The 20,476-nt window shown below is 49.9% G+C and overlaps 1 protein-coding gene across 1 annotated transcript in view; it reads left to right on the top strand.

Annotated features, from left to right (window-relative positions):
* nab (NGFI-A-binding protein homolog) overlaps positions 1-20,476 on the top strand; it is a 661,188-nt gene that overhangs the window by 547,155 nt on the left and 93,557 nt on the right. The window lies entirely within an intron of this gene.

The raw sequence follows: 20,476 nt of genomic DNA, 5'->3' as shown, positions 1-20,476 counted from the left end.
TCTCCGCAACAATTCCCTGTCCTGACTCGGAGAACTCCGGTATCCTCCGCACTCTTAGAAGCGTACGGACTATCGGGAATTGTTGGAGGCGCATCGCCTCAGTCATATTTGTGGCGTACAGTACACCGATTCCTCGGTCTTTGACCTCCAAACTCCCGTAAGCTTTTAGTATCAGGGCAGAAAGATTCGAAATTAGTTCTTGTTGAAAAGGAGGTCTGCTCTGCAGGTATGCTGGCCACCTCTTTAAGCTCGTGAGAAAGTCCACGCACGAATCCAGCCTATTTTTTTTTTTTGCTTAGCTTTTCGGGAGTCGTCCGTATCACAATCAAGGCCATGATTTTGCAATTCCTCCATCAGCTTTTCCGCCATAGAAGTATGTCAGGATGCCCTGCTTATTGTATGCCGGATTGCAGTCTGCTTCCTGTACTATGCGACGACACATATGCGTGGCAGTGCGTTATGAAGTTCGTAATCGGCATTCCCACATGGAAGCAGCAGCGTGCTTTGCACACTGCTTGCTCTCACCTTGGAAAGCCTGGCGTACGCACTGACAAACTACGGCGTTCCAATGCCCACATTCGTAAAGGGACCGACCACTGACCAGGACCTGTCACAAGTTTACGGTGCAAATTATGAGGTCGTGCATTGTATTTTGAGAATTTAACACTCCAATAACGATAATTTATAATTTTAACGTGACATCTAAAATCGCGTAAAGTGGCATCTGGCGGTAAAATCGGACCATTAACAGTGTAGTACATGACGTGACCACATGACGGTAAAATATTATTCATATATTTTGAGTCCACAGTGCTTTTTTTCTTTCAGGAGTGTTCGTGTTTTATTAAAGTTCACGCTTCCTCCAGTACGCTCTTCGATGAATAGCGACAACTCTTGGCATTGCCGAAGATATGCTTTTAGCTTTTGTCACGAGATGGAGCCATCGTGTTTTGCAGTTCTTGGATCAAGCAGCAACCACGGCCCACTAAAACTTTCGTTGAAGACGAGGAAATTACTGTGCGGAGTAGCCTTCGATGTGGAAACTTAAATGGATGCCACTATATGTTAAAAATGTCTAATTACTGTTTCGGGGTGATGTCCAGGAGGTCCGGAGTGAATGCGTTTTTATGAGGAAATAGGCTCGTGGTGCGGCCTTCGGAATGGTAGGCACTGGTGACAACATTCGTAGCGGGTCAAACACCGTTGGCGTGGTCGTCTTCAGTGACGCAGAGTGAAGCCGCTTGGGTCGTCGGGCGTTTCCGCGTCCCTCTCCTCCTCCTCCTCTCTTCCAAACCACGGTCGGCGTGAGAGCGCGCCCAGAGATCGGGACCTCCAACCCTTTCGGAGGGGCGCCGCGCATTCCTTTTGTTCCTTCGCGCCCTCACCTATTTACCTTTTGTTGGTCCCCCTGCACTCTTTTTTTTTCCTTTGGCCGCTTTTGTCGGGCGCGCGTCTTTAAAAACCAGCTATGCGATGCGCGCAGAGGGGCCGGCCCTGTTCTTAGCGCGGCGTTGTTTTTTCACCGCCGGGTGCTGCAGCTGGGATCCTTGAGAAGCGCGGCTAGCGGGGGACCGCTTTTCACGCGGGCCACTCGAGCGTGCACGAAGGGAGGAAAAAAATACTTAAAAAGAATGCGGTTCGGAGGAAAGAAAGAATGAAATAACGAAGATGAAAGAATGAGGGAGTTGGGCAGAGAGAAGGGAAACAAACAGTCGGCGGACAGAGCAGGCGGGAGCAAAGGTGTGCGCCCGAACGGGAGGAAAAACAGGCGAGCTGAACTCCCTTCACGAAGGGAGAAACAACAAGGAAAAATACGAGACATCAGCAGCGGCCGTTTGCGGTTCCGCGTTGCTCCGCTTTCCTGCGGCTGTCGGCGGAGCAAAAATAAAGCGACGCTCCCCGCTGCATGGGCGTCGGAATGGGGCACAATCCTCCAAGTCACGGTGCACGAAAGCGGCTGTAACGGTCTGCGTACGTTTTCGGGGCCGGGCGCGAAGAAAGCAAAGCTGGTGCGGAACCGCAGATACTTGTCTACCGTGCGGGCGTCTCGCCGCCTTGGCGGAGACGCACTGACCGCTGATTCCAGCAGGCGACCTGGCGCAGTGACGGCATATCCGTCTCTGCGAACGGCGGTGCTCTCCGTAGTGGACTATGGGACATTGCGGCCTTCGGCCACCACTCGAAGCCCGTCAGCCAGAAACCCAAGGCGAGCTATCTAATTCCCAAATTTCCGTATCCAAGCACAGGTGTCGCAGTGAGGCGCTATTGTACCAGACCGCGACTTCCCAGGCCTCTGCGAAGCCGCAAACAAAGAGACGGCCTCGAAGGTTTGAGACCGACGTCGTCTCCTTGCGTTCTCGGGGAGCGCCATTGATTCGGTGCCAGTGCATCTGTCGATATTCACGCCAAAGTGCGCCTCCTCAACTGCCTCGGAGCTTTTTGGCAGGTCGACTAAACAGCACAGAGCCGGATCAGTCAGTTACGCAATATTACCCCACGGAAAAGCAGGCGCCGCTGCGTTTCCTCCGCCACGGACAGGGCAGGCAGGAGCCTTGGCCAGTGTTCAACATGAATGGTGGATTTAACCTTAACAATACCGATCTTGTGGCGGCAAACCTCGAATAAATCCTGCAAAAGTTTCCGCGTCGGCCTGACGCTAGCGTTCAAATGACTCAAACTGCGCGCAGTGGAGCGCATCGCCCAGCTACCGATTCCGAGAAAGAATCCTTGTTTTACGGCCATCGCCAGCCAAGCCAAGTAGAGAACCTCACCTTGCCTGCGTTCCTACGGTGAATGAAGTGTTCTTTAAGGAACTGGCATACATGTAGGCGCCGCCACTTTCCCTCCAGGCAATACTGCGATACTCTGTGGTGCAGGGCGAGCGCTTGGGCCACACGAGCGCATGACGATGGCCGCGCTGCCTGTCGGCAAGAGCATGAAGCGTAGGCGGGCCACGTTGTTGGGATCGGGGTAGCGTGATCGGGCCGGAGAAGAGATGAGGAAGTCGGCGATGAGGTTAAGATGAAAACGAAGAAAACTTTATACAGGCTATTTACATGATTACAGAAGAGCAACTGAGAGGGACTCTCAGTGGATGAGGACTGCTTCGAACGCCGCCATCGTCGCCGCATTTTCGGTCTTCGGCGGTCTTTGACTTTCGCCGCTGCCACCGTGGTCCCACGGTCCTGGAAGGTCGCTACCTTAATCCAGTTAGGCAGGAGGGGGGAGGGGGCTCCCAAACCCAACAACGTCTACTGCTTTCCCCGTCAGTTGCTGTGCGCTTTTCTTTTGATGGCTTACATCGTGTGGGGTATTCATTACTCGCCTATCAGTTATGCAAACCTTCAGTGATGTAAAGGAATGTACTTCTCTGTACCTGGCTGCTCTAAAACTTTTAAAGCGCACGTGCGACACTTTTGCTCGACAGCGGTAAATTGAGGCTGCTCGAGGGGAAAATAAAAGTTCGCGTCGTGATAAGTTTGCACGCTATAACGCCTTTCTTGTGTTTCTGTCTCTTCCCACATTCAGTGATCGTTTTCACTGAAAGACGCCTCGTTATGGCTCGCAATGTGCAAAGAACAGGCACGTTGTTTGCAAATGCGACAGAACACCCGCCTTTCGATGTAAGTGCGCTTTTAAGGAAAAATAATTTGATGCGAGAAGCCGGGCCAGACCACGCAGTGCCAAACTGTGAGTCGCTCGCTGCTTCTGTTTGCTTCTGAAAATGAACTGGATATATCGAGAAGCAGGCGACGGCTTAAAATGATTCACTACCGAAGACCGCGTACCTGCGCATATCGTGGAACTGACTGGCGCTTCACACTTAAGTTACTTCTAAATGAAGCGTGCCATTTTGAAGTTATCGATGGACACTCTCCGCTATGTACAGTCGCCGCCAAGAGTAAACAGAAGGCGACTTTGTCAAAAAAAATTAATTTCTTTAAATCTAAAGGATAATGGTCCATGTTTGTTGGTGCACAGTGCAATTTGCACAGTCACAATTAGTCTGCACATATGTAATCAAGGATGCATGATTTGGGGGGCAATGATTAAGTTTTTTCGTTAACATTGCCTTCCATTTACTTTTGACGCCACCTGTACATGCTGATAATCTGCATGCCAGGCTGGCCGTGCTGTTTATTTCCACGGCCTGTCGACCCCGATAATCCGTGTCACTGCACTCGCATTTCGCTGTATTCTTTCTCGCGACAATACATTACTTGTGAGCGACAAAATTTGAGCTTGGGCTATAGTTAGTTCATATTTGAAACATTAGAGGCCAGCGCAAAAAATGACACAGCACACAGGACCAGTGCCCGTCCTCTGTTCTATGTTTCTGCTGTGTTCTGATCTGTCTTTTTGGGCTGCCCTCTGGTGCTTGTGAGCACTTTGTAGTATGAATTCATAGTGGTCCAGGAAGCCTGAATTTCGCACCCATGGTGCGTGTAGCTATCGCACATTGTCTTGCTATCCCGGAAGAGTTTTAGGCGCCACGTTCAGTTTGCAAACTTTACGCTGGTTAGCTTTTTGTTACTGCTCGGTAATGTTGCTCGACTGCGTTCATTATCTTTGTGCATGAGATGGAGTAGACCGGACCGGACTGTGCCAGTCTTTCCAGGGTGCACATTAAGTTTATTGCGTCTAGAAAGCCACAATAAGCCAAGCGAAGCGAATGTATCCACCATTTAAATGCAAACATTAAAAATAAACGACTGGTCCTGGTTAGTTGGGCACCGTTTCAGCGATACGTCTTTCTTGTGTAAACTCAACCTCTTGCCCCGAAAACAGCGTGAATTCGCTGCGCACTTGTAATGAGGGAACGGTTTTGACAGAGGGTGCATATATGTGCCTTGTTATCAGACGGATTGTGCTATTCACCAGCGACAATACAATTAGTGGAATGTAAAGGATTTGAATATTCAAGTTTTTCATGTTAATTTGTATATTTATTTACGAAATACTGCAGAACGAAGCACAAGCAGGAAGGGCATGCATGAAACATAAGAAGAGAGCAGTTTTACAGCAAACGTATAAAAAACCCACAAAAATCGTTGCACAGGAAGTGGAACTAGCGTAGGAGTAGAATTTAATCACTTGAAAAGATACTGGGATACCGTGGGAGACACTGCAAGCAGCGTCCTGCTGGCCAAGATGGAGGCAGAAGCAAATTTAAATGAAACTCATAAGCGCCACTCAGGACAGGTAATCGGAGGTTTTTCATTCGTCTTGTCACACAAAGCTGACAAAACAAACCTGACAGAGCATTATATCGAATTGACGGAGGATAAACCATTCCGTTCCAAGCCGTACCGTGTATCGCTGATGTAGAGGGAAATCATGGAGGCAGAAGTGCACCGGATGTGTGAAATGTGCGTGATAATTCCAACTGAGAGCGACTTTACATCTCCATTGATTTTAGTTGAAGTGCCAGGAAAACATCCGAGGCCTTGCATAGATCACCGGCGTTTAAACTCGGTAGCAGTCGATCAGACGTACCCTATAACGAATATTGAAGAAATTTGCTTGGCTGAGTCAAATTTTTGTGCCGGTGAAAATTGTTGTACAGGTAGTCTGTGCGGCAGTAAAATTGTTGCTGGTGAAAACGGGCTGTTTGTTTTCCCTACTCGATCAAACTCGAAACGCCAAGACCGGAAACGATTCCATCAACTTCAGTAAAGATACGAACACGGCCGGCGTGAGGGCACCACTCTCGCTCCTCTATCTGTCCTGAAAAAAAAAAAAAGTCATGGGGGCACTTTGTTGACCTCAAGTGCGGTGAGGCCAAGGCCTTAAGCGCGCTGTTGCTGCATGTGTCACTGATGTGTGGTTAAGATGTTAATTAAGTACACAATTGTTTGTGAATCTTACATGCTGGAGATACTGCAGGGCGTTTGGGAGGCATCCGACTGATTCGACACCTTTCTGCAAACACTCTCCAGCGTCCCAGACAAGGAGAGCTACATATGCGTTGGCAGCAAGTAGCGTAGCCATCCCGGCCAAGTCGGTAATGAAGAAAAAAAAAAGTAGCGTAGCCATTGGCACGCTCGGCTGCGGAACGGAAGGATCGTGGTTCGAATCCCATCGTGCACAAAGATTTTTTTCTGGTCTGACTCGAAAACTGATGAACTAAAGTGGCTGTTTGGACTTGTTGTCTGTCCTGGTCAGTCCTATTGTTGGTCAGCGCCAGTTCTGTCCACTTCTAAGTTTGTCTTTGTCTTTTGGCGCTGAATTCTGTAACCAGGACTAGAAAAGCTTGATACCTCTGCTGTCAACCTTCTGCTGACAACCTTCTGTCGAAAACGATGAGGCATTAAAGGCTTTCGCCTTAATATGAGCCAACAAGCCCAGCGCCGTGAATACTGCGCCGTCAATTTCGTTTGGCTCGTAGTGAACGGCTGGGTGTAGCAAGGGCAGGCGTGCCCTGCCCTCACTCTCCCGTCCATGTTATCTTTGAGGTAGTCAGAGATCAGCAACCAGGTGGCTTAATTCAGAGCCCTGGTGGGCCTCAAAGATCGGCGCCACGCAAGCTACAGTATTGACGTGACCCAGTATGCTTGCATGAACGGCCGGGGGTGGCGGTACCTCTATTTCAGTCTTGGACGGTGTGTCGCTCATAAAAGCTCCATTTTCAGTGAATCAAAACGGGCCCTTTTTAATTAGACCATCGGTGCAGGCCAACTTCGATCTGTCCTCAGTTTCGCTTTAAAGAGAGCGACGCATCTTAGCAGGTGACCTCGTTGATGCTCATCCCTATCACCTCACCGTAGCCGACCCTTATAAAAGTGGTCTCTAGACTGTCTATAGACTTCTTATTGACTCTATTGACTTCCTATAAATATTGCTTTTTGTCAATTCATAGTCTATGGACTGTCTATAGACAAAAGTCTACTAAAAGTGTATGACCATAAATCTACAGATTGTCTATAGACTGTCTAAAGAATTTTTATTGTTTATAGGCTCTTCTCTAGGATTGGTGTATAGACAGTCTATAGACAGTCTATAGACTTTATAGACAAAAGTCTAGAGACACTCCATAGACTGTCTAAAACTTTTTTAAGGGCTTTCGTTTCGCGGAAAACGTGCGGTTCGACGCCTCGCTCTGTTTCTATCGATTCCGTGCTCGATCCGTGCTTGCGACGTCCGCGCTGGGCTGCCTGCCTTTCAAAGCGCAGGGTGCACTCGACAAAGACAAATGCGCCAACGAGAAAAAGAAAACAGAACGGGCAGCATGAAAGGCACGCGAATTGCATTCCCGTCTTTCAGACGGCCTCCATTTGGCGCAGGTCTTTTAATTAGAATGCGAATGCAACAAGCGCAACACAGAAATGTCGGGCTGTAGCGCCGCCGAAGCTAATGGAGAATGTAAAAAATCGGATGTGAGGAGGGGCAGACGAAGGAACCCTTTCTGGCGCACTCCTTGCATCGCCCCTCATCACGTTGGAAAATCAACCCGAAGCTGCCCCGAGAAAAAGGGGGAAAAAAAAGAGTGAACAAGAAAGTTCTCGAGTTGTAATAAAGAAGAGGCTTCTATGCATGAACCCATTTACTTTGACAGGAAAGCACAACAGCGAAAAAAAAAGGAAAAGGGAATGTAGTTAACAGGGGTGCGGCTAAAAAATGCAAAAATGATCTGTTCCTAGGCGGCGCAGATTATTTGCGTATACATAAAAAATGAGCCTGAAGGCGATCCAAGATGCTGCTTTGTGTTTTTTTTTGTTGTTTCTCTGGGAGCGTGTCGGGGCAGAAAAAACAACAGCAGCGATGCTTGCCGTGCCGGGAGGAGGACGGCCGAGAGAATCGATTGCGGTGAGGAGAGGGGCCCTCGCTCAGGAACACCGAAGTGAGAGAGGCAAGAGAAGAAGGGAAGGGGGGGGGGGGGGAGCGCCCGTGTGTGTGGGAGTACGAGTGACGGGGCGTCCAGGTCGCCGGTCGTGCCCCATCCGTTCGGTGAGAAGTAACCGCTGCAGCTGTTTTGGCACTTTGATAACGTCTCGTGAACTGCTCACCTAGACGCCGGACAAAACAGCACAGCTGTAGTTTCGCTTTTCGTCTTACCCGTCGCCCCCAAACGCAGTTTACTACGTGCTGGGCGATTTCGGCGTGTGCTCTTGAACGGAAGACTAAATATTTCTACACAATTTGCCTACCTGGTTGGGATGTAACTTACAGCTGAAGGAGAGGCGTCGAAACCTTCAACGGCGAAAGCCTGACACACTCCCAGTTCCTTCTTGAGTCCGGCTTGCAGATTTGAGTTAACGGAAAATGTGAGTGGGTAGGGGGTTTACGTATTCCCAAGGTCATCTTTGCCTTCCGTCCGACTTGTCACTGCTCCGCCCCCGCGTGTTGTGCCGTGTCTTGACGCCCGCAGATCACTCGGCAGTTGCGCAGTTTTTAGTGCAGAGTCCTATCTACATCTTCACACGCAAAGCCGTTGCAGCACAGTCATGTATGTCCTGTCGACAATAGTGGAGCGGGGCTTGCGCTTCATCCAAGTAATTAAAACTCTGATCTGGGGATTGTTGGTTCATAGCTTGAAAAGGGTACGTACTTGCGCGAAAGACGGGACGAAACAAGGAAACACAAACGACATGTACAATGCGCAACTTCCAACTAGTTTATTTCATAGAGAGCTACACATTTATACTCTAGATGTCAAACACAGCGATAAAAACCGTCGCATGCGCATTTCACGTCAGCATACCGCCACAACAGGTTCTGCCTGATTACATCAAAAGTTCCAACATCCCCCGGCACTGCTATCAAGACGGAAAGATGAATCATGAGGTGAAAAATGGCTGAGGCTTAGCTTAGGTTAAGCCTAGTCAGATGCGAAGCATATTGTCGCCGAGTTGCATATCGAGCACGCCGCTTGGCTAGACGTTCTTCACGCTCTTCATCAGTCTCTGTAGCACGCCGCAACTTTTTCTTCTCATTCCAACGAGCAGCCCTGTCTCCAGGAGGCATCTCTATCCCGTGTACGTTTAGCAGAGGCAGGCGCACCCCCTTGTATACCGCCGCTCCAGCATCACGTGTTCACTACAGCGCACCTAGCGGCAGAAGCAGGAAACACATTGGTCGCGACGCCTCGCGCGACGGCACGAGCTGGGGCCCCGTTTCTCCTATGTCGTTACGTCACGCATCACGTGGTCCTCCTTGGTCGCGACGCCTCGCGCGACGGCGCGAGCTGGGGCCCCGTTTTTCATCTGCTGTGACGTCACGCATCACGTGGTATGACATGGAGGTCACGAAAGGTCAATGGTAACGACACCGCCGCGCTCGAGGGGCTGGGTTGGGCTATTTTAGTATGCTTCGCATAAAATGAGGAAAGGTGACATTGAAAATATCGTAGCAAAGCAGTGTAAAAACCAAAACCAAAGGCATGTCAAAGCGCAAAAGCAAATCATCGTAGCAAAAGCAGTGTCAAAAAAAGGCAAAACACAACACTAATAACTCCCGGTCAACAGGGTAAAAAAAACGCATTGCAACGAGCAATAAAAACAAGAATCGAAGGCTAGGCCACCCAACAACAGTACGACCCGCAATAAATTGGAAACCTGAGGCGCAGCAAAATTCACACGTGTCCGTCTAGAAAAGTCAACTCTTTGTTAAGAAGTAAGATATAGTGCTAATGCATCTATCTCCAGAGTTAGTAATATGAAATGCCTCAATAATTTCCCTCTGAAGTTTGGTCTTTGCATGCGCCAATATAGTGGTGCCTCTAAGCAATGGCTTGCATTTATGACTGGTGACGTGCTCAGGAAGGCGTCGTTTTTCGTTGTTTTTTACAGTCATCTTGTGTTCACGCAGTCTCTCGTTGACGCATTTTCCTGTTTGTCCTATGTATACGCTACCGCAGGACAAAGGAATGCTGTATACAACGTTGGTAGCGCATTCAACATATTGTTTTACATGTTTCTTATTACATGATTCATGCTTTCTAGACAGGACGGAGCAAATGCCAGACAGCTTGCTGGGGGCAGAAAAAAGGACCTTCACTTCATATCTTTGCCCTATCTTATTTTGAAACGAATTCAAGCGCACAACAACACGGACACAAGAGAGGAAAGACACAGGACAGGCGCTATTGAATTCGAAATTTAAACTCTTAGCTGGCGCAGCCTTCTTTCATTCGGGCAACAAGAGGGATAGTGATGATGCAGGTGACCTGTACTACCGCATGTGTTTGTCAACGATAGCATTTAAAGAACTGAACGAAACAACGAGGAATTACCGCCTACCCAAGTGCAGTCTTCGCGTTGTCTTTGCCAATAGGCAACGGAGCACCTGTGGACCGAAAGGGGTGTCATATAGGTGCATGCTCCAGTACGCGGCTAATAATGCAGCATATTGGGCGAGCTGGCTTTAGTTCATTTTGCACCGTGCACAAACGCAGTAGTCCCTTCCTACTGCAGTAGGATTAGGTCGACCACGAAGGTGAAAACTGCCCGGTGCCTGCGTTTGTGTGCTACCGCGCAGGTAGCGTGTAAGGGGTATTTCTCTTTCCCCACCTGCAACCGTCCCCCTGCCCCTTAGAGTGACTCTGCAAAAATGATAGGGAGAAGCGATTATAAATAGAACTAGAATGGAATCAGAATTGGAATAGATTGGCGAGTGAAGGAAAAAATCTCTCGCATTTCCACTCCATCAATCCAATTGGTCGCTACCATTATTTTTGTGTGTCTTCGTTTGTGAACACAGCGCTAATTAGGCTTACCGCCTTAACGAATTAGTCGGCGAAAGCTGATTTGGTGTTAGCCGCCCTCAGGGTTCTTCCCGTGACACCACCCTCAGATTGCCCCTTCCTCCAGCCTCGTCATAACCTCCTCGTTCTGCCTTCTCTCCCCTCTCTGTGGCTTTCCGGCTGCGTATTTCTCCGCCCTCCTCCCTCCTAAAATGGTGATGCGTATTTCCCTTTCCGCCTTTCAGTCGTGGCAATTTAATATCTTTTAACTCATACTAGTCATTTTAATGGCATTAGAATAACTCGTGAAGTAATAAATGTAATTAATCTGACGCTGCAGATTCCACGGTAGAATGCAGGCCTATATAGCTAATCGAATCCTATAACATCTCTCGCTGCAAAAAAAAACAAAAAAAACAAGAAAACAACAATAATAACGGTGATCACGGAGCCCCTTTCCATCCGGCATCACGAGTTTGAATCGAACGATGGGAACAGCTTTAAATCTTAGCTATAAGTGCGTCTTTTTCTGCCGGACTAGCATTCACATAAACAAAAAGAGCAACATCGATTTTACTAAAAACAGAAGGTGGAAAAAGTCTTCGTCGGTGTCCCTTTAAGATGATGCTGCATGAATTCCACCAGAGAACTTAGAAGCAAGTCCCTGGACTGTGTATTTTCGGCAAACGGAGTACTTTATAAGGCCTTCAGCCCTACGGCTTTCTGTGTGACGGCTACAAAACCTGCTATGACCCGGGTCACTCTGACTCGCCTCGAAGTCTTCTCACGCGAATGCCCCCCCCCCCCCCCCCCCCCTCAACTTCTTTCTGCTTATGGCAGAGTGGTTTGTTTCTTCTGCTCTGTTTGGAGTCGCCCCGTTGGCGCTTTTGTACTTGCAGTCCCTCGGCGTCCGCCAAAATGGCTCCACCCCATAGGAGTCGCGAAGCCCAGTTAATGAGTCGGCGCCTCTGCGCTAGGCTCGCCTTAAATTTGTAGCCCTAACTGTTCCGGCACGAATAGCCCTTTGCTGCAAACGGCCGCAAAGTCGTTAAGCCTCTCGTATACGGGTCGCTTCAGCCATCGCCGCCCGCCCTGCTTTTTTACTGCTTGACAAGGGCCCACGAAGTTGGCTGTGTGGTCTGCAAGCTCCGTGCTTAATTTATGCCGCCCCTGCTTGCTGCACAAGAGCTGGTGGCGATAGTAGCTGTGCCACAGCAGCGCTAAGCATCGATTGTATGGACTGCACTAATATTGAGGGCGGAATTATTATACGTAAGTAGTGGCGCATTCCGACTGCCTATGCAATGCTTGCGCGTGTGATGGCTTCGCGTCTGCTTTCCCTCTCAGCCCTCGACAGAGCAGCGCCTTCCACTACGGCACCTCTTCCTTCAGTCCCTTCTTTCTCTCTTCCCTGCGGTTGTGGCGCCCACCGTGATGTGAGACAGTTACTGCGACATTTCCCTTGCTCAAAAACCAACTTGCAATGCCTGTGGCGGCGGCCCGGAAATTAAATTACTTAATTGCTTCTTGAGGAAAGGAAATGGCGCAGTATCTGTCACATATCTCGGCGGACACCTCAACCATGCCGCAAGGGAAGGGAGGAATGTGGGAATGAAAGAAGAAAGAGAGAAAGATCTGCCGTAGTGGAGGTCTCCGGAATGATTTCGAGCACCTGGGAACTGCCATCCCTGCATGCAGGCTGGCGCACGTCCCCGTTTTTTTCGTGCTGCTACAGTTTTTTCAGGATGGATCAATACCAACTTGACCAAACTTCGGTGCTTTTACTCCGGCATCAATTGGGGAGGCGGTGAAAGTGCTTGCCTGACCTCGTCGCGCACGCCTTTGGTGACAGCCGCGGTTGTCTGATCAGGCGAGCCGAGGTTCCATTTCTAGACCTCTTCACGGACCACCGCTCACGCAAAAGCGAATTGTCGCAGGCACGCTCAAAGCGGCCGCACTACCGCATGGCTCACCGCACAAGGACTGATTTCGGCGGCAGCGCTGCTGCAAGGCCCGCTCAATGGCGGTCGCTTCTTTTATGAACTCTGCCACAGTCTGCTGTGGATTTCGGACCAAACCAGCGAAGAGTTGGTCTTTCACACCTTGCTTCAGGTGGCGCAGCATCGTGGCTTCCACCATAAATGGATCAGCGCGCCGACAGAGTAGTCACGTCCTCGGTGAACATGGCATCGTTCCCATTAGGCTTTTGTATGCGAACGTCCAGGAGGTGCCATGCGCAATCCCGGCGGTCCATGCAAGCAAACATGTCCCGGATGTGCTGGCGGAAGGTATCCCAGCTTTGGATGTCGGCCTCCCTGTTCTCGAACCAAGTCCGGGGTCCGTCCTCCGAGTGCGAAATAAACGTTGCGCAACTTCTGCACAGGGCTCCACAGGTTGAAATCGGCCACTCGCTCAAACTGGTCAAGTCTGTCTTCAACGTCTTCAAAAGTGGCGCCATAGAAACTGGCCGGCACACGGGGTTGCTGAATCGTCAAGGGAGACGCGCTATAGCCTGCGCCATGGCGGTATGCTCAACGGGTCGATGAGTGGGGGCCTCTTCTTGTATAGGGGTCCGAACTCTGGGGCCAGTGCCAGGAGGAGGTGGCTGCTGCGATGGACGGGGCGTGCAGACTAGCGGAAGCTGGTCGGGACTCGATGAGCGGCTGTCTGTAGGGGTCCTGGACATCGGGGTGTCGAGCCCGCTGCTGTTACGTAGCAGTTGGTGTCGGTAACTCACGCCTAGATTGCAGAGGAACGCCAACAGAAGTTCTGAGAAGCTGCAACAGGACAGAGATGATGATGATGATGATGATGACCTCGGGCTGAATGGCACATACCCACGGCGGGGGATTGGCCAGGGTGCATAGCTGATACAAACGCACTCGTGTACAGGGAATGGAGTATAATTAAATCTAAAATTTTGGGACGCAGAGCTAGAATTTGTACAAAACAAAAAAATACGGAGAAAGAAAAGTTGTGAATTCACATTCTAGCAGAGGAATCTACCAGATGAAATTATATAATCGTGAATAGAATCGAACACTGGTTTCAGGGCATATCCCTTGGCGCTTGCCCCGAAGGATAGGAGAATCGGAATAGATAGAGGAAGCCCAAGCCGAGCGAGGGGGATCTCCAAGTAAATTCTACGGAGAGCAGCGAGCCGCCGGCAGGAGAGGAAAAAATGTTCTATAGACTCAATTTCGCCACAAGACTCACAAAGGTTGGACATCGCGGCCGGAGGGAAACGTCAGTTTCTTCTAAAAAAAAAATGCGACCAGCGTGGCGCCCGAGCTGCGGCGGCTTTTGTTGCAGACGTGGCAATACCATACAGAGTGTTAAAACGGCAGGTACCTGACGCTGAAATTCCATTATTTTGAAATAACCTAACGATCGTGGAATCATTTGTTGTTCCGAAGATTTACAGCCTTTGTCAGACGTTTAGAGCCCAGGGGGTTTGCTTCTGAGCACTATTGTGGCGCCCCTGTAGCACTCGTGGAAGTCCTACGGGTCGGAGGGAGCAGGACCAAAAATCTTACCTTCAGGAGATCTGGGACGCTGAGGACGCATTACGAGCAAAGCAGTGTGGTCCAGAAGCAAAGCCCCTGGGCTCTAAACTTCTGACAAAGGCTGTACATGACACTAGAAATTGAGTCAGAAAGTGAAAACTTTATTGGCGGCCAAATCTGTTTCTATGAAAATAGTGAACTTAACCATAGCTCAATGTTTGAGCACATAGAGGGTGCGTAAAACGCACCCTATACGTGAGGCACCTGTTGCTGAATTCCCCTGAAAGAAATAAGTCAACAATAGGCATAGCAGACTCCCAGAATTCGTCGCGGGTATATATGTAGAGAATAGCGCGCATAGCACCGAATAGGGCTAAACTGAACCCGTCAAGCTGCGTCTTGCGGTAACCTCGATCGACAAGTGGAAGTTTTTGAGGAAAAGAAATGGCGCATTATATGTCTCCCTTCTCGATGGACACCTGAACCGCGCCGTAGAAAGGGAAGCGGAAGTAAAAGAAGAAACAGAGAAGAAAGTGCACTAGTGGAGGGCTTCGTAAAAATTTCGACCACCTTGTAATTTTCAGCGTGTGCTGACATCGTATACAGCACATGGGCGCCTTTTGCCTTTCGCCTCCACTGAAACGTTGCTGCCGCGGCTGGGTTCGAACCCAAGCACTCCAGCTCCTGGGTTGACAGTATGGATGTGTAGGAAAAAAAAAATAAACAAGAACGGGTTGCAACAGGGCAGAAAGCTGAGCTAGTTGGTATACGTTCATTGTGAAAAATCCAGGCGCTAACAAAAAACGACACAGAGGGGACAGAGGGGACACAGCGCTGTCTCCCCTCTGTGTCGTTTTTTGTTAGCGCCTGGATTTTTCACAAAGAACGGGTGCAATCACTTATGCCTTTTACTCGGTAGTTTTGTCACTTTTGTTGCTGTTTTATTCAACTGCTATTCAGTTTTCCGCACTTTTTCTAAATCTCCACGGTGGTGGAAAGTATGTAAAATAAATATGCTCATAAAAACCGTAAAACCTACCTAAATATACTGCCCACTCACGCAAAGTGAGAAGCTGTGGAGGCCGTTTCTTTAGCGCCTTTTCTATTTTGTCCGCGTGCTTAGAATTCACTGAATTGCTAGTAAATGCTGCACCAATGGCAGCACAAAATTGGCGACTGTGTTGAGAAAGCGAAGACCGCAGGGGTGAAGAAGGGGTGACAAATGAGCGGAAATAAGAAAAGCAAAGTTGCGTGAGTACCGCCGGTGCCCATATCGATCCCCACGCGTGGATCGGGCTGCCAGAGTGCACACCCAGACGAAACCGGATGCGGCCGAGTGACGGAAGACAAGGCTGCGTCTTCTTTCGGCCACGCTCGAGAGAGTTCATTAGCGCGGAGGAGGTCTCCGAGGCGGCAGCAACACTGGAGCACCGAAGCAAAAAGGAGAAGCGCTCATCTGCTCAAATCGCTGCAATGGGTGACAGGCGCCGCAATGGACAAAACTATAGAAACGAGATCGGCGCGGCACAGCCCGGATAAAAATGGAGCTAAGAAGAGGAGCGGGTGGTTTTTTTTTCGGCCGCCGCGTCCAGGCACTCATTTGCATCGCGAAAGCGCCGGCAGCTGGCGCTGGTAGGCCGGCCAACGAGCGGCACGCCCATGAGCGCCGCTGCGGCTCGGGCCGCCCACCAGAGGCCCCCCGGAGCGGCTCCCGCCGGCCTCGGGAGCGCGTTCGGGGCATCTGCCGGACCCGTCGCGGTGGCTCAGCGGTTAAGGCGCTCGTCTACCGAGGCGGAGTACCCGGGTTCGAACCCGAACGCGGCTGCCGCGTTTCGATGGAGGCGAAACGGAAGAGGTGCCCGTGTGCTGTGCGATGTCAGGGCACGTTAAAGATCCCCAGGTGGCCGAAATTATTCCGAAGACCTCCACTACGGCACCCCTTTCTCTCTTTCACTCCCACCTTCCTCCCTTCCCTTACGGTGCGGCTTAGGTGTCCGCCGAGATATGTGAGACAGATACTGCGCCATTCATTTCCTGACAATCAATCAATCAATCAATCAATCAATCAATCAATCAATCAATCACGCATGTTAGAGAGAGGTTGGTCAGATGTCTTCGTCTGGGCAAAGCGCTCATCTTCGGCGAGGTTTTACTAGGGTCATCCCTCCGAGGAGGAAGGTTCGGTGTGGGGGAGGAGGGTGCAAAGTGAGAATGGTGCCGGATGCCTCCGATTCCGCCTTATATTACTGCATCCTAAAACCAAGAATTAAAAGTGACTTAACGAATAATAGTTAACCCTAAAGTAGCGCCAGTGTATACGAGACGAATACAGAGGCGAGGGACACATATTTATGCACAGTAAAATATTGGGACAGAAAATCGAGCATCACAAAGGCAACCTCGATGGGCTTTGCATGTGTACCCTGCGTGAGCGACTTCTTTCTGTGATACAGAAGGAGTGCTCACACACTTAACTCCTTTCTCTTTTATGCCGCATACGACTCCGCTACGAAGCTGCTTTTTTCCTTTGCCGCAGGTTCGTGTGGCGTTCAGTTATCGTTTCCTTTGCATTTCATGCAATCTTCCGCCAAGTGACCAGTCGCCGCAACAGCCTGTACACCGCGTTGGTGCTCCCTCAACCTGCCGTGTAAGCAACCTGTTTAAACTACGGGTCGAGGGAGCACCCGACGCCATGTGCAGAGGGCAAAACACGTTCTGGGTGTGTTTCGGGCTGAACGTGCCATATGTAGCCATAACTATTTCGTTAAAAGTGGTCTGGATGTAAGCATGCGCAGTTAAACTCGTAGGATTTCGTCGTCATTTTTTGCTTTCCCGGTCGGAGCGCATTTAGGAGTTGCGGAACACACAGTTCGGTCGTTCAAGACTTGTGCTTTGCCTCTGCACTGTCGCGAGTAAAAAAGATGAGCTCTTGTGACGTGCCACGGGAGCGGCTGATCGCAACGCTCGGCGCTGCGGTTACGAATACGCGGATAAAAGAGAGTCAGATGTGTTCGCAAAGCACGGCGCCGTGCCATCCGCGCGATGCGATTTTCACCGCTCCAGTGGCGTCATTCTGCGAATCTTTTTTACTCGCGACTGTACAAGATGATGCAGCGCTTGCTCACTTACCGGAATATTGCAAAACATAGAAGAAATGCGAAGAAAATATGCAACACTTCAGCGCCACATGCACCTGTGGCAAAAGAAAAGAAACAGCTTTGTTCGAAGATCGTATAGGAGCCTGCTCCTTGAAAAAGAAAGGCGATGTGTGAGCACTCTTCTGTGGGCTTATCACGGAAAGAAGTTGCTTACGTGGATGCTTGTTCACGGGCAGTGCACATGCGCTAACGGCCACTAATCATCATCAGCCTGACTACGCCCACTGCAGGACAAAGGCCTCTCCCATGTCTCTCCAATGAACTATGTTATATGCGAGCTAAGGCGACCGTATCCTGGCAGACTTCTTATTGTCATCTGGCCACCTAACTTTCTGTCGCTCCCTGCTACACTTGCCTACTGTAGGAATCCATTCCATTACTCTTAAGCACCAATCGGTTATATGGCCTTCACGTGACATGCCCTACGCACTGCCACTTCTTCCTCTCGATTTCGACTAGGATGTCATTAACCCGCGTTTATTCCCTCACCCACTCCGCCCGCTTCCGGTCTGTTAACGGTACCCGTATCATTTTCGTTTCCACAGCTCGCTGCGTTGTCCTTAACTTAAGCTGAACCCTCTTTGTTAGCCTCCATGTTTCTGCCCCGGTAACATGGTGAGTACCGGTAACATGCAGCTGTTGTACACTTTTCTCTGGAGGGATATTGGTAAACTGCCATTCATGATGTGGGAGAACCTGCCATATGCCCTCCACCCCATTGTTATTCTTCCAGTTATGTCGCTCTCGTGATTTTGATGTATTAGCGAAATGTGAAGCTCCTTGGGAGAGTTTTATTAGCACACGACATCCGTGAGTGACCCGTGCTAAATAGGCAAGGTAGGGGAAGAGAGTCCTCCCACGTCCACTGGGGCGTGTCTCGGGCGGGGCACTAAAGAGGCTTCCGCCTTTGGGCGACCACCTATGCGGTGGCAGTCCCACGAGCGGCTGTATCATGCTCCTTTGGTTGCTAGGCAAACACATAATGCTCGCACGGAGGTTACGGAACAGTCTAAGAGCAAAACTGCCGCAAGAATGTCAAGATGAAACCGAAATAGGCCAGCAAAAAAGGCCACTTGCTGGGGGGCTCGGTGTGATCGCTATCTCCGCTTTCCCTGCCGTGTGCGGGTGGCGACCATTTGCATAAAAGCGCCGTCTCGCAGAAGCGTCGTCGTCTGAACGCCCGCCGCGTATGCGTAAGCCGGCCGCGTTCCCTAATCCCTCCCTACGCGTTCAGGTGCACCTCGAAGGTGTCGCCGCCGCGCGGCGAGGCCGTTCATCTTGCGCCCTAATCCGACCCCTCGCTTCCCCACTGGGCCCCTGATAGGATTCACTGCGGCGCAGCGAGAGGCAAGAGAGAGCCTCAGAAACAACAATTATGCCATTATTCTCAACTTTGGCTTCTTCTTGTGGCCCTCCCTGGAAAGGAGAGGGGGGGGGGGGGCAGTTTCTTGCCGTCGCACGAAAAAAAGTCGCCAATCCTTGACAAGAAGAAGAGGATGGCTGCGTCCGCTGAAGACGGGAGGACCTAGATTGGGATCAATAACTTCCTCTTAGTTTTTTGTCATACCACGCTGTTCCTTTCTGCGGTGACGCAGCGGGCGCCTATGGGAGGCTTTCCGCTGGAGTGGCTGAAGCGGCAGCGAATCACCGCCGCGTTCTTGTAGAGAGCGCGCTGCTTCTCCAGCGTTCAGCACTGGGCAGAATACGCTGCAGAATAGGCTTGCGTCCTGTCTAGGTGAAATACTTGGCGCATTCGGTCGTATAGTATTCAGCGCTGAGAAATGTTGTACGGCATTAAGGAGAGAATGCGGTTGATGCATGTTGTTAAAGGGTTGAGGAGTGCTGGCGGATGGTTCGACCGTGAGACTTACTAAGGCTTCAGCCGGGGGACGCGTTTACGTTTTTACGAAATTCCCGCCCTTTCTTTATGTGAAAGTTTGTGAGGTTCCCCTTTGTACCGCAGTCCGAAAAAAAAAACGGAATACCCGCAGTACTGAACGGTGGGAAATAACTCGAGCACGCACTAACTATGGTTACCAGAAGCTACGTAATATGCCCCCGTGGCTTCTAAATAAACGAGTTGTTTCATAGCCACAATACTGTTCTTTTTGTAAATATATCTTAGCCACAGTAATTGCATTTTCTACCTTTTTCTCTATTGCACCGTACATTGTATACTTCATTAAACACTCTCCTAATGTTGTAATTGTCTTTGCTTATGTCTTGATTTTGTGCCACATCCTCCCATGTCTGATGCGTTGTGTTTGTATTCTAGTTTTGTTGCCAATGCCATATTTTTAGGGGCCGTGAACCCCGTCAAGCCCAGTCAGAGGCTTTTTGTACACGGTCCTTAGCATCTGTAATGTTGATGTTGGAATAAAATGATGATTATGATGAACTATGGCATAACCGTACCCCGTTGCAGGGGCTATGGCGTTAGGCCTTCGCTCCAGTGCCCACTAACCGGAACGATTGCAGCTATGATTGAGCTGCTTTCCGTGCACGCCTGCTTTAGTGCGTAACGGTTCGCGCTCAACGCCCCCAGTATTTCTCTCATCTGCTGAACTGTCGTCAGGACTAGGATGCTTGGGATCTCTAGAGAGATGATGCGTTTATTCTTCATCTCTGCGCGGGACTTATTAGTCTTGGTATACATAGTTATAGCCGGTCGCAACCTTGGAGCGCGTCAGTCGTTTGAAGCGCATATACAGGGTGTCCCAGCTAAAAGTAACCAAGCTTGTAAAAAATAGGGTGTTCCCTAGCCCAGTGAGACGAACTGAGGGTTGTTGACAGTCGCGTGTCCTAGTCTGCGGTATTTTTTTTATTATGCAAACGTGATTAATTAGCAGAGTCTAATCAGCTATCTTTTTAATTATTGCGTTCAGGAAGAAAGTGTCAATGCAGGAATTGTAGATCCCATAAAAAATAACCGTTTGCCGTGTTTACAGCCAAGTACCACTGATACAGCTTCTTTTATTTGACTTATAAGAAAGCCCGCGAAATACAAAAAGAACCACGTGATAGGGAAGCAGTTACAGCGCTCCCAAACGAGCGATCAAGCAACGACATCCGCTTATGTTTGCAACGCTGTCCCGAACAGGGTTCGGCGTTTTGAGGTGGTGGCGAGATAT

The sequence above is a fragment of the Amblyomma mixtum genome, chromosome 6 (genome assembly GCF_055824585.1).
Source record: "Amblyomma mixtum isolate Tamu chromosome 6, ASM5582458v1, whole genome shotgun sequence".
In the NCBI taxonomy this organism is placed as follows: Eukaryota; Metazoa; Arthropoda; class Arachnida; order Ixodida; family Ixodidae; genus Amblyomma; species Amblyomma mixtum.
Note: the sequence above shows the minus strand (reverse complement) of the source record. Positions and strands in the feature narration are given on the sequence as shown.